General features: G+C 44.6%; 1 protein-coding gene across 3 annotated transcripts in view; it reads right to left on the reverse strand.

Annotated features, from left to right (window-relative positions):
- Window positions 1-16,298, reverse strand: part of LOC138300679 (transmembrane protein 150A-like) — a 645,891-nt gene that overhangs the window by 535,052 nt on the left and 94,541 nt on the right. Inside the window, exon 2 of one of the 3 annotated variants that reach the window (XM_069240339.1) lies at window positions 14,537-14,630. The exons of the other annotated variants lie outside the window; for them this stretch is intronic. The gene's annotated coding sequence lies outside the window, so the exon portion shown is untranslated. The remainder of the gene's footprint in view (window positions 1-14,536; window positions 14,631-16,298) is intronic. 3 annotated transcript variants of the gene reach the window in all.

The following is a 16,298-nucleotide window of genomic DNA, read 5'->3' on the forward strand; positions in this document are numbered from 1 at the left end:
TACCAAAAGATCCAGCACTCATGACAATGGCGGGGCAGCCTTCGAAGGCGGGAACGTTGGCTATCCATTCTTGAACTGGCATTTTTCTTTCGGGGGTGAGACCAATAGAAATTCTGTTTTAGTTGGATTGAGTTTTAAATGGTAGTTGGACATCCAGTTGTGAATCTTTTCAAGTGTATTTGAAAGCAGGGTCACATCTTCCAGGGATGAGATTTTCAAGTATATTTGGGTATCGTCAGCATAGAGGTGGAAGAGAACACCAGAATTTCTGACAAGTAACACACAGAAGTTCTAGGTAGAGGTTGAAGAAAGTTGAGGATAGGATCGAACCAAGGGGGGCACCTTGGTGAACGCTGACTGGTCTCGAGAACGAGTTGCCCATTTTCACAATTTGGAAACAGTTGGATAGGTAAGGGGAGAACCAGTTGAGGGCAGTGCCTCCACATCCAATGTTTAGTTGAAGAATACAAAGGAGGTCATGATGGTTTGACAGTGTAGAATGCAGTGGTTAAATCTAGGAAGACAAGGAGGCAGGAGTTGTCGGAGTCGGGAATTCTAAGAGAATCATCGACTATTTGGAGGATCACAGTTTCAGTACTGTGACCCTGGCAGAAACCTGATTGGAGGCTGTCTAGGAGGTTGTTTGTTTGGATGTGTAAGGCTAGTTGAGACGCTACACAACTTTCAATGATTTTGCCTAAAAATGGGAGTGTGGAGATTGGGAAGTAGTTCAGGTTCTCTAGATAAAGAGGTGTTTTTATGACAGCAGAGTGATTTGACCCATTTTTAAAGGTTAAGGGAAGAGACCCTGTTTGAGAGAGGAAATTACCACGGTGGTCCAAATGGGAAGTAGGTGTGTGGTAAAAGATTTGTTTAGAGAGCCTGGAATAGTGTCCTGATGATAGTTTGAAGATTTAACTTTAGAGATAGTTCATTGTAGGTCCTGCATGGAGATTGGAGAGAAAGATGACCATGATTGTAGTGCTTTGCATAGTAAAGACTCAAACATTTCAAGTGAGTCGTTGATGGGAAGCGAAATATGGATGTCTCTAACTTTTTTTTAATCAAAGAAATCCACAAAGTCAACAGGCCACAGATGTCTTAGAAGCTGAAATGATAGAGGGGTAGAAGACTTGTGAAATAACCTCAAACAGACACTTTGGTCTGTTTGCAGAATTCACAAGGGCTCTGATATGGGAGGATTTGGTGTTTGTATTATTTTCTCATTTTATGAAGCTTAGTCATACACAGGGAAGATGGTGCTTTTTTCCATTCTTTCTTGTATTTTCTGATAAGCTTTCGTGCTCTTTAGAGAACCAGGACCTAGAAGGTTTAGGTCTGGATAATTTGCAGTTCAGGTGTGTGCATTTGTCAATAAGGGATTCCATGCAGGAGCTGAACTTGACAGTGGCCTCACTGATGTCAGGATGAGGTATGATCGCAATTGGGGCGGGAAAGGCCATGATGGCCATGGCTTCTGTGTCAAGGTTGGACGTGCCTCTAAACCATATTTTTTCTTTCTTACTTTGCCCAAATGGTTTGTTGTAAGAGTTGGTTAGACAGAACGGGATCTGCATGTGATCAGACCAGTCGACTGGAATGGGATCATATGTTTTTGGGTAACAGGACTTGGAGATTATCATATCCAGAATGGCGCCTTTGTGGTGTGTAGGTTTATGGCAGTGTTGTTGGAGATTGTTGGCATTGAGAAAGGAGGTAAAAGTGTACACATAACTGTTGCCCATGTCTCCCTAGTGGATATTGAAGTCACCAAGGAAGATAGTGTGTTGTCAGAGTTGATAAGTTGAAAGGTGAAGAAATACATGCATGCCTTAATGAAGGTGTTGTTTCGGTGGGTGGTAAATTACATTAAACCTGAAGTTGGAGGTAATGGATGTGGACAGTTCCACCGATAAGCTTTTGAAAGACTGAAAGTAGTCATTGGGAGAGTTCGGCATCTCAGAGTTTCAGTGAATGAGTGTGAGATCTCCACCATGTTTTCCCGGTCGCAGCACAAAATAGAGTACTTGGGAGGAAAAAGAAGGTCTAGAGTGTGGTTAGATTAGACATTGAGCCACCTTTCAGTGAGGCTCAGGATGTCAAGATTATGGGTCAGGATTGAGTCTGATAACTCTAAACAGTGTTTGACTGCAGATCAACAGTTGTGTAGCATGCAGTTCAGAGAGAAGCAGTCGTCTTTCTGACTTGGCTGATTCAGGAAGATAGGATTTGAATCAAGTTAAGAGGGGATGAGCATGCACTGGGATGATGTGTATGAGTTTTAATGCGGTCAGAGATGATGGTGGAAATCTGGCAGCCCCCTACAGGAAGGTAGGAGGAGGGGGTAGCAGGAATATAGGAGGAGGGAGTAGCGGAATTTGAAGATGTGCTCTTTAGGAGAAGGAGTAGGTTTGAGTTGTCAAAGGAAGGTTGCGTCCGTTTGGGTTCGGGTAGGCAGCTGTCTTTCAGTATGCTAGAACGTTGGGGGGACTACAGTGATCCTGTGGTGCAGAGGTGCAGCACTGGGTGGTTTGATTAAGAACCTAAACGCGCTCTACAGGCGCCTGAGGACTAGGATAGTTGCAGGCGCACCTAGGCAGAAGATTGGCCTGGGTCCAATCCTTCCTCTCCTCCACATATAGACTTTGTGTGAAACTTACTGGGGGCTGGAAATAGTATTTTACATCCAGAGCGTGGATCAGGTCAAGCCGGCCTGACTGCAACATGGCAGCCACGAGGGACTCCAAGTCAGAAAAAGAGGCACAGAAGTCCTCCGTGTTCGGAATCTGCAGGAGGAGCATTCCTTAGAGGCCTGCACAGCTTGGCCATAACACATCTATGTGCCACACTAGCTCCCCATCCATTCTGGGTGACTGACTGGCTCATTGAAGGGAGGCTTGCAGTACATAAGAAATACAAAGGATTCAAATACTAGACCATACTGAGAACACGGCGAAGATGTAGCAGCCATCTTGGAACGCAACAGCACTCTAACCAGTTTATATTAGTCTTACCCGACCTGGTCTCCCTTTATGGCAAATTGTTCTGCACTTCGCTGCTACTTGCTGGAGGAATATTCTTAGCCAATCTGCCTTGAGTGCTGGCCCCTGCTGCACGCTAGACACAACCAATGCCACCCCCCGCACTCCCATGTTCCTTGCTTGTAGCATACATTTTAGGGATCTCCCTCACAAGTGAACCATAGAAGCTGAGAAGGTCCTCACCAGCATTTCCTCGCAACAGTAAAAAGAAGACTGAGAGTATCAGTAAAGTGGATCATCTTAGATTGGGCTCACGTTCACAAGCCCCACCTCATAATACTAGAAAGAAGACTGTAAAGCAAGGTGCGGCAGCCATCTTGGACGGGGCTCACACTTACTGACCAAAACAACAGGATTGGTGGTGATTTTAAAAAGAATCAGCTGCAAATCTGCAACCCATTGCTCAGACACCTCTCCTCAACTAACCCCAACTGGGATAATTCTGTAAGAAGTTAGATCCTTACACACTTCTCCTCGACAAATCTCAAACACAATACCTCTGAGATCTATTTGTGAAAAGATGGATCCTGACGTCAGCCCTCAACATATCGTCCTCATCAGCTGCCACCGCCCTCCCACCTAACTCTCCTTTCCAAATCTGGCACAAATACTTTCAAGATCAAATACCCCACTCTCTTAAAACTGACCTCCTCCTCTTCACACACAACACTGACCTATGGATTAGATCGTTACGCAGTTTTTTCCCCATCCTCTTCTCTCTTTAACATCCCCTGTGAATGCAAACTTAAATTTTGTTTCCCCTCTGGACTATTGGGCAACCTTTCTATATCCACTTACAACCATGGAAGTATCATGTTCCAAGCCAACGACATAACCCTGGACACGATCAACTTAATTGATCTCACCCTCAGGCCCTCCAATGATCCTCCACAACACATAATCCTACAGTACACAACAATCCACCTACTACAATCCGCCCACTACAATCTGCCCACTACAATCCGCCCACTACAATCCGCCCACTACAATCCGCCCCACCTAACTACACACCATTCCACCCCACTGCAATCCAAACCACTCACCCCAATCCAATCCAAACCGCTCTACTCCACTCCAAACCTCCCAACCCACCCAAATGTAATCTGCCCAACTCCAGTTCACCCCACTTTAATCCAAAACAATCTGCAACACTCCAAAAAAGTCTGCCCATCCAATCCAAAACAATGTGATCCACTCCAATCCAAAACAACATTCCATACTCCCATCTACCCCACTCCAATCCAATCCAAAACAATGTGACCCACTCCAATCCGCCTCACTCTAATCCAAAACAAACTACCTCACTCCAATCTGCCCCACTGCAATCCAAAACAATCTGTCCCACTTAAATTTACCCCACTCTAATCCACCCCACTCAAATCCAAAACAATAAACCCCACTCCAATCCAATCCACCTAATCCCTCTCCTTCCAAACTGACCCCACTCCAATCCAGTAAACCCCACACCAACCCAATCCACCCCACTCCAATCCAATCCAACCCACCCTCCAATCTACCCGACTCCAATCAAAAGCAATATGCCCCACTGCAATCCAAAACAATCTGCCCCACTCCAACCTTCCCCCATTTTAATTCAAAACCACCTGCCCCATTTTAATCCAAAACAACCTGCCCCACTCCAATCCCAAACAACCCACTCTGATCCAAAACAATATGCCCCACTCCAATCCACCCCACTCAATCCACTCCACACCACTCAATCCAATCCACCCACAAAAACAATCTCCCCCTCTCCAATCCAAACAATATGCCCCTCTCAAATCTGCACCAAACCAAAACAATCTGCCCCACTGCAATCTGCTGCACTCCAATCCAAAACAATCTGGTACACTCAAATCCGCCCACTCCACTCTGTCCCACTCAAATACAAAACAATACGCCCCACTCTAATCAAATCCACCTAAATCCAATCCACCCCACAACATCCCAATTGACCTCAATCCAGTCCACACCAAGCCAATCCACCCCACTCCAACCCAATCCACCCCACCCTAATACAATCTGCCCCCACTCAAATCTGCACCAATGCAAAACCATCTGCCCCACTGCAATATGCTGCACTCCATTCCAAAACAATCTGCCACTCTCCACTCTGCCCCACTCCACTCCAAAACATGCTGCCCCACTCCAATCAAAAATAATATGCCCCACGCCAATCTGCACCAATTAAAAAAATCTGCCCACTCCACTCTGCCCCACTCCAATCCAAAACAATCTGCTCCACGCCAATCTGCACCAATTAAAAAAATCTGCCCCACTGCAATCTGCTGCACTCCAATCCAAAACAATCTGCCACACACCACTCTGCCCCACTCCACCCTGCTCAACTCTGCTCCTAAACAATACACTCTAATCCAAAACAATCTGCCCCATTACAATCCACCTCACTCTAATCCAATCTGCCCCATTACAATCCACCTCACTCTAATCCAATCTGCCCCATTCCATTTCACCACAATCCATCCATTATAAGTCAGTCCACCCCATACCAATCCCATCCACCTCACTCCAGCTCAGTCCAATCAACCCCACTCCAACACACCTCACCCCAAACCACATCAGCCCAATTAATTCCACATCACCCTAATCCAATACACCCCAACCCACTCAAGCCCGATCGCCCCACTCCAGCCCGATCCACCCTTTTTAAATCCAATCCACCCCACTCCAATGCACCGTAATCCACCCCATATGAATCCAGTCCACCCCACTCCAATCCACACCACCCCACTCCAATCCAATACAACCCACCCCACTCCAATCCAATCCAACCCAACACACTCCAATCCAAACCAATCCACCCCACTCCAACCCACTTCAATACACCCCAATCCACTTACCCCCACCTCACTCTCAATCCAATCCACCCCACCCTCAATCCAGTCCAGTCCACCCCACTCTCAATCCAGTCCACCCCAGTCCAATCAACCCAGCTCCAATCCAACACCCCCCACTCCAATCCAATACAGCCTATTCCAATCAAACACACCCCTCCATCCCACCCCACCCCAATCCATCCCAATCCTCTCCAATCCATCCCACTACAGCCCACCCCTCTCCAATCCAGTCCACTCCAATTCACCCCACCACACTCCAACCCACCTTACTCCAATCCAGTGAATCCAATCCACCCCACTCCATTGCAGTCCACGCCAGTCCAATCTAATCCTCCCCATATCAATCCACCCTGCCCCAGCCCTATCACTCCAATCCAAACCACTCACCCCAATCAAATCTAATCCATGCAATTCGAATCCACTACAATCCTTCACTCAATTTCAATCCACCCTACTCCAACAGATCCTACACCAATCCACCTCAATATACCACACTCTAACTCCAATCAATCCACTGCAACCTACTCCATTCTATTCCGCCCCACTCCAATCTATGAAACTCTGCCACTGAACTCTACTCACCCAGCTCCAATCTACGACACTACAACAAATTCAATCTACAACACTCTATTCCCCTACTCCACTCTGGAACTCCATGCCACTAACTTTTGACCATGCTGAAGAGCAGCCACACTGGTGTACAATATAGCAAAATACATTGCCAAAGCCAATAGCTCTAGTATAGGTGAGACCTATCGGCTTTGCCAATGCTGCTTACCCTGTGTCACTATAGTGAGGCTTATAGGCCCACTCACCTTTTTAAAAGTTATGCTACAAGATATTTATCTCACCCTTGGCCTTCAACAAGTTGATGTGGAAGTGCGTGTGTGTGAGAGCGCAAGAGACACTATACAGAGGTTGTGCAGACAGTGCACTGTACGCTGGGCGGGACAAGCACTGGATGAGAGGGAGCCAGGCTCTCCCTGTGCATTTTTTAAAAACTTTATCAGTTTTATACCTTAAAGTAAAGGTATACAATAGTCATTACAATAGTATCATTATAGCACCGATGTAAGGAGTGAATGGTATATGGAGATAAAAGTAAGCAAAGTGAAAACAACATTAACAAGAAGAAAACAGCTGGCATGGTCAAAGTATATAACCATACAATTCCGGCAGGTTTGTCATGTCATTATATGGATAAACAGACATTCCACTAGTGACTTGTATAATCTAGGCAAAACAATATATATATATACATGCATGTGTATGAAAAAGCCAGTATTGGCCAGGTTTTAGGTCCAGCAATTGCAGTTCCCCACAATGACGTGCAGAGTGGCATAAGCAATAAAAGTGCTATAGTTAGCATGCAGGCTAGAGATGTTCTGGAGTTTCTTGCTGCAGTAAGTAGCCTCTGAGTGGGTCCCGGATGGCAGTCGACCTAGATGTGGGTGGCAGTGCCTTTACATATATTTCACTGCTGGTGTCACAATTAGTCATGCTAGCTAGACAAGTTGGTGCAGTCCGGTCTGGTGGCTGCCCCAGCAGATACAAAGTCCCTTCTTTGCCAGCAGGAGCGCCAGTGCAGTAAACTTGTGCACCTTCTGTGGCACCACCCGCACATATCCGAGCAAAGCAACAAGCGGGTTCAAGTCCAAGGTGGTTCTTATCATGCAAGACAGTAGAAGGAAAACATATTTCCAGAACTTTCCTACTCTGAGACATGTCCACGTCAAGTGTGCAAAATCAGCTTTAGCAGCGTGACACTTGGGAGACTGCAAGGATCTGGTGGGGGTCATACTTCGCTAATGCTCTAGGGTTAGTTTAGGCAATCTGAGAAATTTAAAGTGGATAAGTTTATGTCTGTGATTCATGGATACATGTTTAGTTTGTCAACATCTCCCTGTGCACTTTGAGTCAGGAACTGATCATAAAGAAGGGGCCTGGACATATCTCAGGAAGAGGGGGATGGGGCTGATCAGAGGATCATAAAGGGTAGGGCTGATGGGCCCAGAATTAACCTTTGATGCACATATCACTGTAGTAGACATCCAGGTGTGAACTCTGGTCACTCCATTGAATATTGTTGTGGATTAATCAGCTTTGGACTCCAGACTGCTGTGCCAGATGTTCTTTCAGGAGGAAGGATGAAGGGAAGAAATGTAACTTTCAAAGAAGCAGAACCTCAACATAAAACTTCAAAGGTCCAGACCCTGATCACATTTAATATCTGGGAAAGAACTATAAGTAGGGAACTCAGAGACCCCCAACTTGTCATCTGGCAAGCAGCTAGCCGTGTTGCATGTGAATGGGAAGCTCTGCAAGACCTCTGCCTGTGACAGGACTAGTGGCACAGTATGCTATTCACACTGATGGGTGAGGAGACATCACCAAGGGAAAAAAGAACACCTGCCCTAGAGTCTGGTGCACCAGTACTTGCCTACACGACAAGACCGGTGTGCTCGTGAGTGAGAGAAGTGTGTTGGAGGAAGCAAGATCCAGAGGGGTACCCAGACATGTGGGGCCTCTGAGCCAGGTTTGACAGGCAGTGCCGCACCGATAGGGCCTTCACCCATGTGAATCATTGTGAGTTTGGCGACCACATTTGCCAAGACGGGCTGTCGTCCACCAAAGACAAGTGACCACACCTCATTAACGGAGTCAAAGAGGGAGGATAACCAGTAACAGGGCCTAATAGTTTACACTCCTTGGATGTCACCATATGTGAATGGGGAATAACAACATTCGCTACATGGGCATCAGGTAGCCGGGTTGTGGCCTGACAACTATTAGAGTGCCTACCTCACAAGGTGGTGGGTAGTTTCTACATTTTGTTTTGGAAGTTGCGATTGCCTACCATTTTCATTGATACAGTTGTCTAATCAGAGATACTCAACTATAAGGAACACATGAGCAGTGCTGAATGTGCGCATAGTATTCTGCTGTTATGAGTTTTTTACTGGTGGAAGGTGCTGTTCTATGCACAACACACAGGTATCTGTCACACCTGCACTCGTGAAGTCTCGTGTGAGGATCTGCATCTCATGTGGGTGTGTGTCGTGTTGGTGGTGGTGCTGGTGTGTGTCTCTGTATTAGAGAGATGTATTCTTTAATATTTCAGGTCTCCTTTCATAGTCTGTTCTAAGAGATTCACCCACCAATCTTCTAAACCGTACTTGAGTCTTTGAGTATCAGGCAGGGAAAAACCAGATCTAAACACTATTTGTACAGGTGTTTCCATGAGCCATCTTGGTAATGTCACTTCCTTGTACTTTAATATACAAACCTTTTCATCTTCTATAAATGGTACTTTATAAGACTCGTCAGACCTTAGACTGCCATATAACACAAGGACCAGGTGGACTATGGTCAGCTTTTGAGAGTCGCAAATTGCGATTTTTAGTGACTCGCAATTTGCAAGTCCCAAAAGATGATGTATAACAGTGTCTCAAACCCTGTTTGTGATTTGCAAAAGGACCACAAGGGACCTGCCTCATTAATATTCATGAGGCAGGTCGCAATTTGCGACCTATTTGGGAATGGCCAGCATTCACAAGGATGGTGGCCTGCTGGGGTTAGCAGACCATCATGCCTGTGACTGCTTCTAAGATAAAGGTTATTTTTTTTATTTTTTATTATTATTATATTTTTAAATACAGACCATTTTCCTTGAAGGAAAATGGGATGCATTAAAAAATAAAAATAGAATGAAAAGTTTCCTTTTCATTTTTCAGAGTGGCAGTGCTCTGAAAAAAGGTTAGTGCTCCCATTCACAAAGAGGAAGGGGTCCCTAGGGGACCCCTTCGCGTTTGCAAATGGGTTACCATCAATTTGAAATTGGATGTAACTCATTGTTTTGTGACCGCATTCTCGGTCACAAAACAATCATACATCCCCCCACGACTCATTTTTAGGAAGGGATGCCCTTGGCATGCCCCTTCCTAATAGTGAGTCGAAAACACTGTTTGAAAGTTGGTAATAGGTTATAGACTCGCAAAATAGGGTTGTTACATGGTACAAGGCCATGTAGCAGTCGCAAACAGCAAATTTCGCCATTTGAGACTGCTAAATAGCTTTGCACATCTGGCCCTGTGTCCCAAAGTATTTTCCCCACCCAGATTCGAACAACAACTGAAGCCTAATGGCCAGGTAGGAAACTGAGTACTATAAGCCAGAGCTGCTTTTTACCAGTAATGAAACTACAGGGAGTGCAGAATTATTAGGCAAATGAGTATTTTGACCACATCATCCTCTTTATGCATGTTGTCTTACTCCAAGCTGTATAGGCTCGAAAGCCTACTACCAATTAAGCATATTAGGTGATGTGCATCTCTGTAATGAGAAGGGGTGTGGTCTAATGACATCAACACCCTATATCAGGTGTGCATAATTATTAGGCAACTTCCTTTCCTTTGGCAAAATGGGTCAAAAGAAGGACTTGACAGGCTCAGAAAAGTCAAAAATAGTGAGATATCTTGCAGAGGGATGCAGCACTCTTAAAATTGCAAAGCTTCTGAAGCGTGATCATCGAACAATCAAGCGTTTCATTCAAAATAGTCAACAGGGTCGCAAGAAGCGTGTGGAAAAACCAAGGCGCAAAATAACTGCCCATGAACTGAGAAAAGTCAAGCGTGCAGCTGCCACGATGCCACTTGCCACCAGTTTGGCCATATTTCAGAGCTGCAACATCACTGGAGTGCCCAAAAGCACAAGGTGTGCAATACTCAGAGACATGGCCAAGGTAAGAAAGGCTGAAAGACGACCACCACTGAACAAGACACACAAGCTGAAACGTCAAGACTGGGCCAAGAAATATCTCAAGGCTGATTTTTCTAAGGTTTTATGGACTGATGAAATGAGAGTGAGTCTTGATGGGCCAGATGGATGGGCCCGTGGCTGGATTGGTAAAGGGCAGAGAGCTCCAGTCCGACTCAGACGCCAGCAAGGTGGAGGTGGAGTACTGGTTTGGGCTGGTATCATCAAAGATGAGCTTGTAGGGCCTTTTCGGGTTGAGGATGGAGTCAAGCTCAACTCCCAGTCCTACTGCCAGTTCCTGGAAGACACCTTCTTCAAGCAGTGGTACAGGAAGAAGTCTGCATCCTTCAAGAAAAACATGATTTTCATGCAGGACAATGCTCCATCACACGCGTCCAAGTACTCCACAGCGTGGCTGGCAAGAAAGGGTATAAAAGAAGGAAATCTAATGACATGGCCTCCTTGTTCACCTGATCTGAACCCCATTGAGAACCTGTGGTCCATCATCAAATGTGAGATTTACAAGGAGGGAAAACAGTACACCTCTCTGAACAGTGTCTGGGAGGCTGTGGTTGCTGCTGCCGCAATGTTGATGGTGAACAGATCAAAACACTGACAGAATCCATGGATGGCAGGCTTTTGAGTGTCCTTGCAAAGAAAGGTGGCTATATTGGTCACTGATTTGTTTTTGTTTTGTTTTTGAATGTCAGAAATGTATATTTGTGAATGTTGAGTTGTTATATTGGTTTCACTGGTAATAATAAATAATTGAAATGGGTATATTTTTTTTTGTTAAGTTGCCTAATAATTATGCACAGTAATAGTCACCTGCACACACAGATATCCCCCTAACATAGCTAAAACTAAAAACAAACTAAAAACTACTTCCAAAAATATTCAGCTTTGATATTAATGAGTTTTTTGGGTTCATTGAGAACATGGTTGTTGGTCAATAATAAAATTAATCCTCAAAAATACAACTTGCCTAATAATTCTGCACTCCCTGTATAAGAGTGAAACTAAAAACCAAGCCACAGCTCTGTAGATTAATGCAAATAGCACTTTGGAGTTGTATACTTAAAGGGCCAGATGTAGCAAAGGGTTTTTCCCATTCTGTGTCAATGGGAAAATGTGTTCGTACATATGGCCCTAAGTGCGTTGAGACTATGATCAACATGTCTTCGATTTATCAGCACAAGGACGTCCTTTACAGTAATGATCATTTTTGTCTGACATTGCTGCCTGTGTATCATCTCTGATTAAACCAAGAATATGTAGTTATAGACGGCTAACAGTAAGTAACGGGGATGTTTTTCACAGAGACGTTCTGACAACAACAGTGAAACCTGAGTTGTCTGTGAAGTCACTCAGAATATGCTCACTATTCATTCTTTACCCATCTATTATTTTAATGTTATGCATGGCTGCTAAAATCATCCGACTTTGCTTTTCCACTGCTACAATATAACATGTCCGAGATGTGTAGAAAAAACAGTACACAGCCTCCTACCACCCCCGCCAACCCGTCTTATACCAGACAACAGCCACCAGAGACAGGGTCTCTGCTGGTCAATGGAGCAGACAGCCTGTGCCACACTGACAGCCTCTCAGAGCGGCCTGGAATTCCTCTACAAGGCAGAGACTGGAAGTAGCAAACAATTGTGTTACCCACTGTTGCTAGGGCATATAATGAATAGCTAGATTTTGAATATGGTATTCACACTAATGGCTCGTAGAGCCACGCATGGTGATATTATTTCCACGCCAACTCTTGGCTTAGAGCAGCGTACAAGTGCCAACAAGAAACTAATTTCCCTTAACCAGCCTAATCTTTCATACAATTTTTAAAAAAACTTTAAGCTTTAGGCAAAACGACAGAGTATTTACTATAGTACAATTTTACAACTGTATTGGATAGAAAAACATGACTTATAGGTCGTTCTGAAGTGAAAGTATTTCCAGTAGTTTAGGCCAGGGCTGGATTGTCAGTCCATCTGGCCCTAAACGCAAGCCCCTGCTCCCCAGTCTAATATGTCTTTGCCATTTCCTGTTAAGGAAAATCCACCCACACACCAATTTGAAGTCTTAAAATATATATTAACAAAGAAAACAATCTTTCAACCACATAATTGCCCAGCATTCCAAAAAAGCAAAGGCAGCACAAGGAGAGGCAAAAAAAGAGACATTTTTAGATCATTTGATGAAACAGAAAAATTCGGAAGTCATGAGAAAAGATGCAATCTTCAAAAGTTACCGAAATGTAAACTCTTGCTGCTGAGCAAGCTAATCTGAAATATCTCGCTTCAAGAGCCAAAATGGAACAAGGTTTTATGCGTCAGGCAGGCATGGATTGAAAGCATGGATAGCATGAGCATGAAGACGGATGCAGCAGTAACAGCTATGCTAAGGCAAGCATTTTAAGTCTCACAATCTCATTCTGCCAGTCTAGCCTGGAACATTTAGAAAGCATCCCAACTTTGGTAAGCAGAAGAAAGTATTTAGGCTGTAATGCTAGGTGCGCAACCCATTAAAATGTGAACAGAAAGAAACAATACCACAGGAGTGTCCAATTGGTTAGATACAGCAGGTACCATGGGGTAAGCTTCAGTAGGACCCGGGGGCATTCAATAAGGAGGGAAGTATTGTACAAACATTGAAGGGGGACTTCCTTTAGAACAGTGGTTCCCAACTTTTTGACTTCTGTGGACCCCTACTTTATTATTACAAGAATCCAGGGACCCCCCCAATGAGTCAATACTGAAAGATGGGGACCTAATCTGTTAGTATTATTTAATTTTTAAGCAGACGCGGACCCCCTGAGGAGGCTTTGCGGACCCCCAGGGGTCCCCAGACCACAGGTTGGGATCTACTGATTTAGAATGTTTGGCTGAAAGGCTGTGAAGGTGTTAAAATAGATTAGTAAAAGGATTTCTGGAATTACAGACACAAGAGACTCCTCACTTATAACAGCAAACGTGCTACAACTGATTTGTGAAAGCATATTTAATTTAGTATTTTGACTAAAATTTAAAAATAAAACCATAATTTTTTGTGGTTAGTGAAGGCGTGGCATCAACGCCCCCATGAAGTTAGGGTGACTTGCAATGGTTGATCACCCTAAAAGACTTCAGGGTTACATCCTCCTGGTTTTCTCTGCCTTTTAATTATACCAGAAGTACATAATAATCTATGATTCACTTTTGGTCTAATAAAAAATGGCAAACTGTACGCGACCTAAGGGTACAGCTTCCTGAAGCAGTCAGTGAGATGGTCTGATGGCTGGTGCACAAAGGTACCTGCAAGAGCCATCATGGAAATTGTCCACTGCTGATTCAATTAATCAATCAATCAGGAATTTGTAAAGCGCACTACTCACCCGTGAGGGTCTCAAGGCGCTGAGGAAGGAGGGGGGAGAGGGGGAGGAGGGGAGGTGCTGCTACTGCTCGAACAGCCAGGTCTTGAGAAGCTTCCTGAAAGTAAGGAGGTCTTTGGTCTGGCGCAGGTGGGTGGGTGGGTAGAGTGTTCCACGTTTTGGCAGCGAGAATGATCTACCACCGGTTGTAGTTCTGCAGACGCGGGGCACGGTTGCGAGGGAGAGGTCAGTGGACTGGAGATGCTGGGTCGGGGTGTAGAAGGAAAGCCGTCTGTTGAGGTATTCTGGTCTGGTGTTGTGCAGTGCTTTGTGAGCAATTAAGTCTCAACCCTAGCCTCATATGCCTTGAACTACTCAGTCTCTCCCATTAGGGACACTCTGAAGCATCACTGCTAAAGGAAGCCCCGGTAGCTGTGTGCTTAAGACCTATAGTGTCTGGGGCTACAGGCTAATTGAACTGTCTCCTCACCCTTTGCCAACTTGCCACAGAGATGGGAAAGTGCTGGTACCTGCAAGTTCGAGGTTAGAGTTTCTGCTGCACTGCTGCTTGAAGAGTGAAGGCTCGGCTTGGCTGCTGGGTGGCACCAGAAGTTCAAAAGGCACCTGCACAGGCAGCAAGGAAAGTAAAAACAATGTTTTAAAATGCTGCTGTGTGGATGTGTGCAAGAGTGCCGAAGACGGTATGTTGGAGTGTCTGACTGACTGAGAGTGCAAGAAAGTGAGTGACAGGCAGTCTGAGTCAGAAAGAGTGAGAATGAATAAGAGTGAACACAATCAGAATAAGAGTGAACATAATGACCATGAGAAAATGAGTGAGTTAGAGAGTGTAAAAGTGAGTTTGAGCAAGTGATTTCGAGTGAGTTTGAGTAAGTGCAAGTTAGAGTGGCTGCTAATGAATGAGTGAGAATGAATGTGAGGAATTGGGATTGAGAATTAATTTGAGTAAGAATGAGTGAATGACTGAGTATGAGCGAGTAAGGATGAGTGCAAGTTCATATGAGTGAGAATGAGTGAGTGTGCTAGAGTACAAGGGAGAAAGAGAAAGAGTGAGAGCAAGCAAGAATAAATAAGTGAGAATGAATTTGAGAAAGTGTGTGTGTGTGAAAATGAATGTAAGAGAGAAATGGTGAATGACAGTGACTGGGTAACTGAGCGGGAATGAGTAAGGGCAAGTGAATGAGTGAAATGAATCAGCGTGAATGAATGTGAGAAAATGAGTGTGTGAAAATGAATGTGAGAGAGAAAGTAGTGACAGTGGCTGAGTGTAACTGAGCGGGAATAAGTAAAATCAGAGTGAGTAGGAATAAATTAGCGAGAATGAGTATGAATGAGTACAAATGGGTGAGTAAACAGGAGTGAAAATGTGAGTGAGTGTGGGATTTGTAAGTGAGCATGAGTGAGGGTGGCGACGTGCCTGAGGGCGTGTGAGAGAATGTGATCTTGTGCATGTGACTCTGCAGTTGTACCTGGAATACCGACCTTAATTCTTGGTTTACAAAGACAGCCAGTTCAAAACGGAGGCACTGTACACTGAAGGTAATTTTTTGAAGAACAGCACATGTGAAAATTACTGGCAATGGCATGCTAGATGTCAAACGTGGCAGCGGCATACTAGAAGTAATAATTGGTACTGTTATAGTAGAGGTAGTACTTGGCATATGGAACACATGGCAAAATACTGACACTGGCATGCTGGAGGTAATCCTTGGCATGTGGAGCGCACATTGAAAATGGTCTCACTAACATACTGGAGGTAGTTATTGGTACATGGGGCATCCTTGATACAATGCTGGCACCATCATGCTGTAGGCAGTTCTTGGCATAAAGGAGGGCAACTATTACATCTGAGAGGGAGGCAGATGAAATGCTGGCGAAGACATACTAGAGATATTTTTTGACGGAAGGGTCACCCGTGGTATATGGATGGCATAAATGGCAAACTTCTGGCACTGGCATATTGTATGCAACATTTGCTTAAGGGGGCATCAGAGGTAATTGGGGATGAGAGAGGCCATGACAAAATGCTTTCCTACCCACAACTGACGTCATATTTGACATACATGACTGCCCACAGTATGAGATTAAAAAATGCAGTCAACTCCTTGGAGGAATCACATTTCATTAATTTGGCACAACATGAACAGACTTATTTTTAAATACTGGTCTTTCAAAACCTTGGCTTTTGAGCAAAAGTTATGTGAGAATTGTTCTCACATAATAAATGCACTAGTTGATCCAATTTTTTCAACATTTTCGCGCAGGAGAACCACA

Source organism: Pleurodeles waltl, chromosome 6 (assembly GCF_031143425.1).
Source record: "Pleurodeles waltl isolate 20211129_DDA chromosome 6, aPleWal1.hap1.20221129, whole genome shotgun sequence".
Classification (NCBI taxonomy): Eukaryota; Metazoa; Chordata; class Amphibia; order Caudata; family Salamandridae; genus Pleurodeles; species Pleurodeles waltl.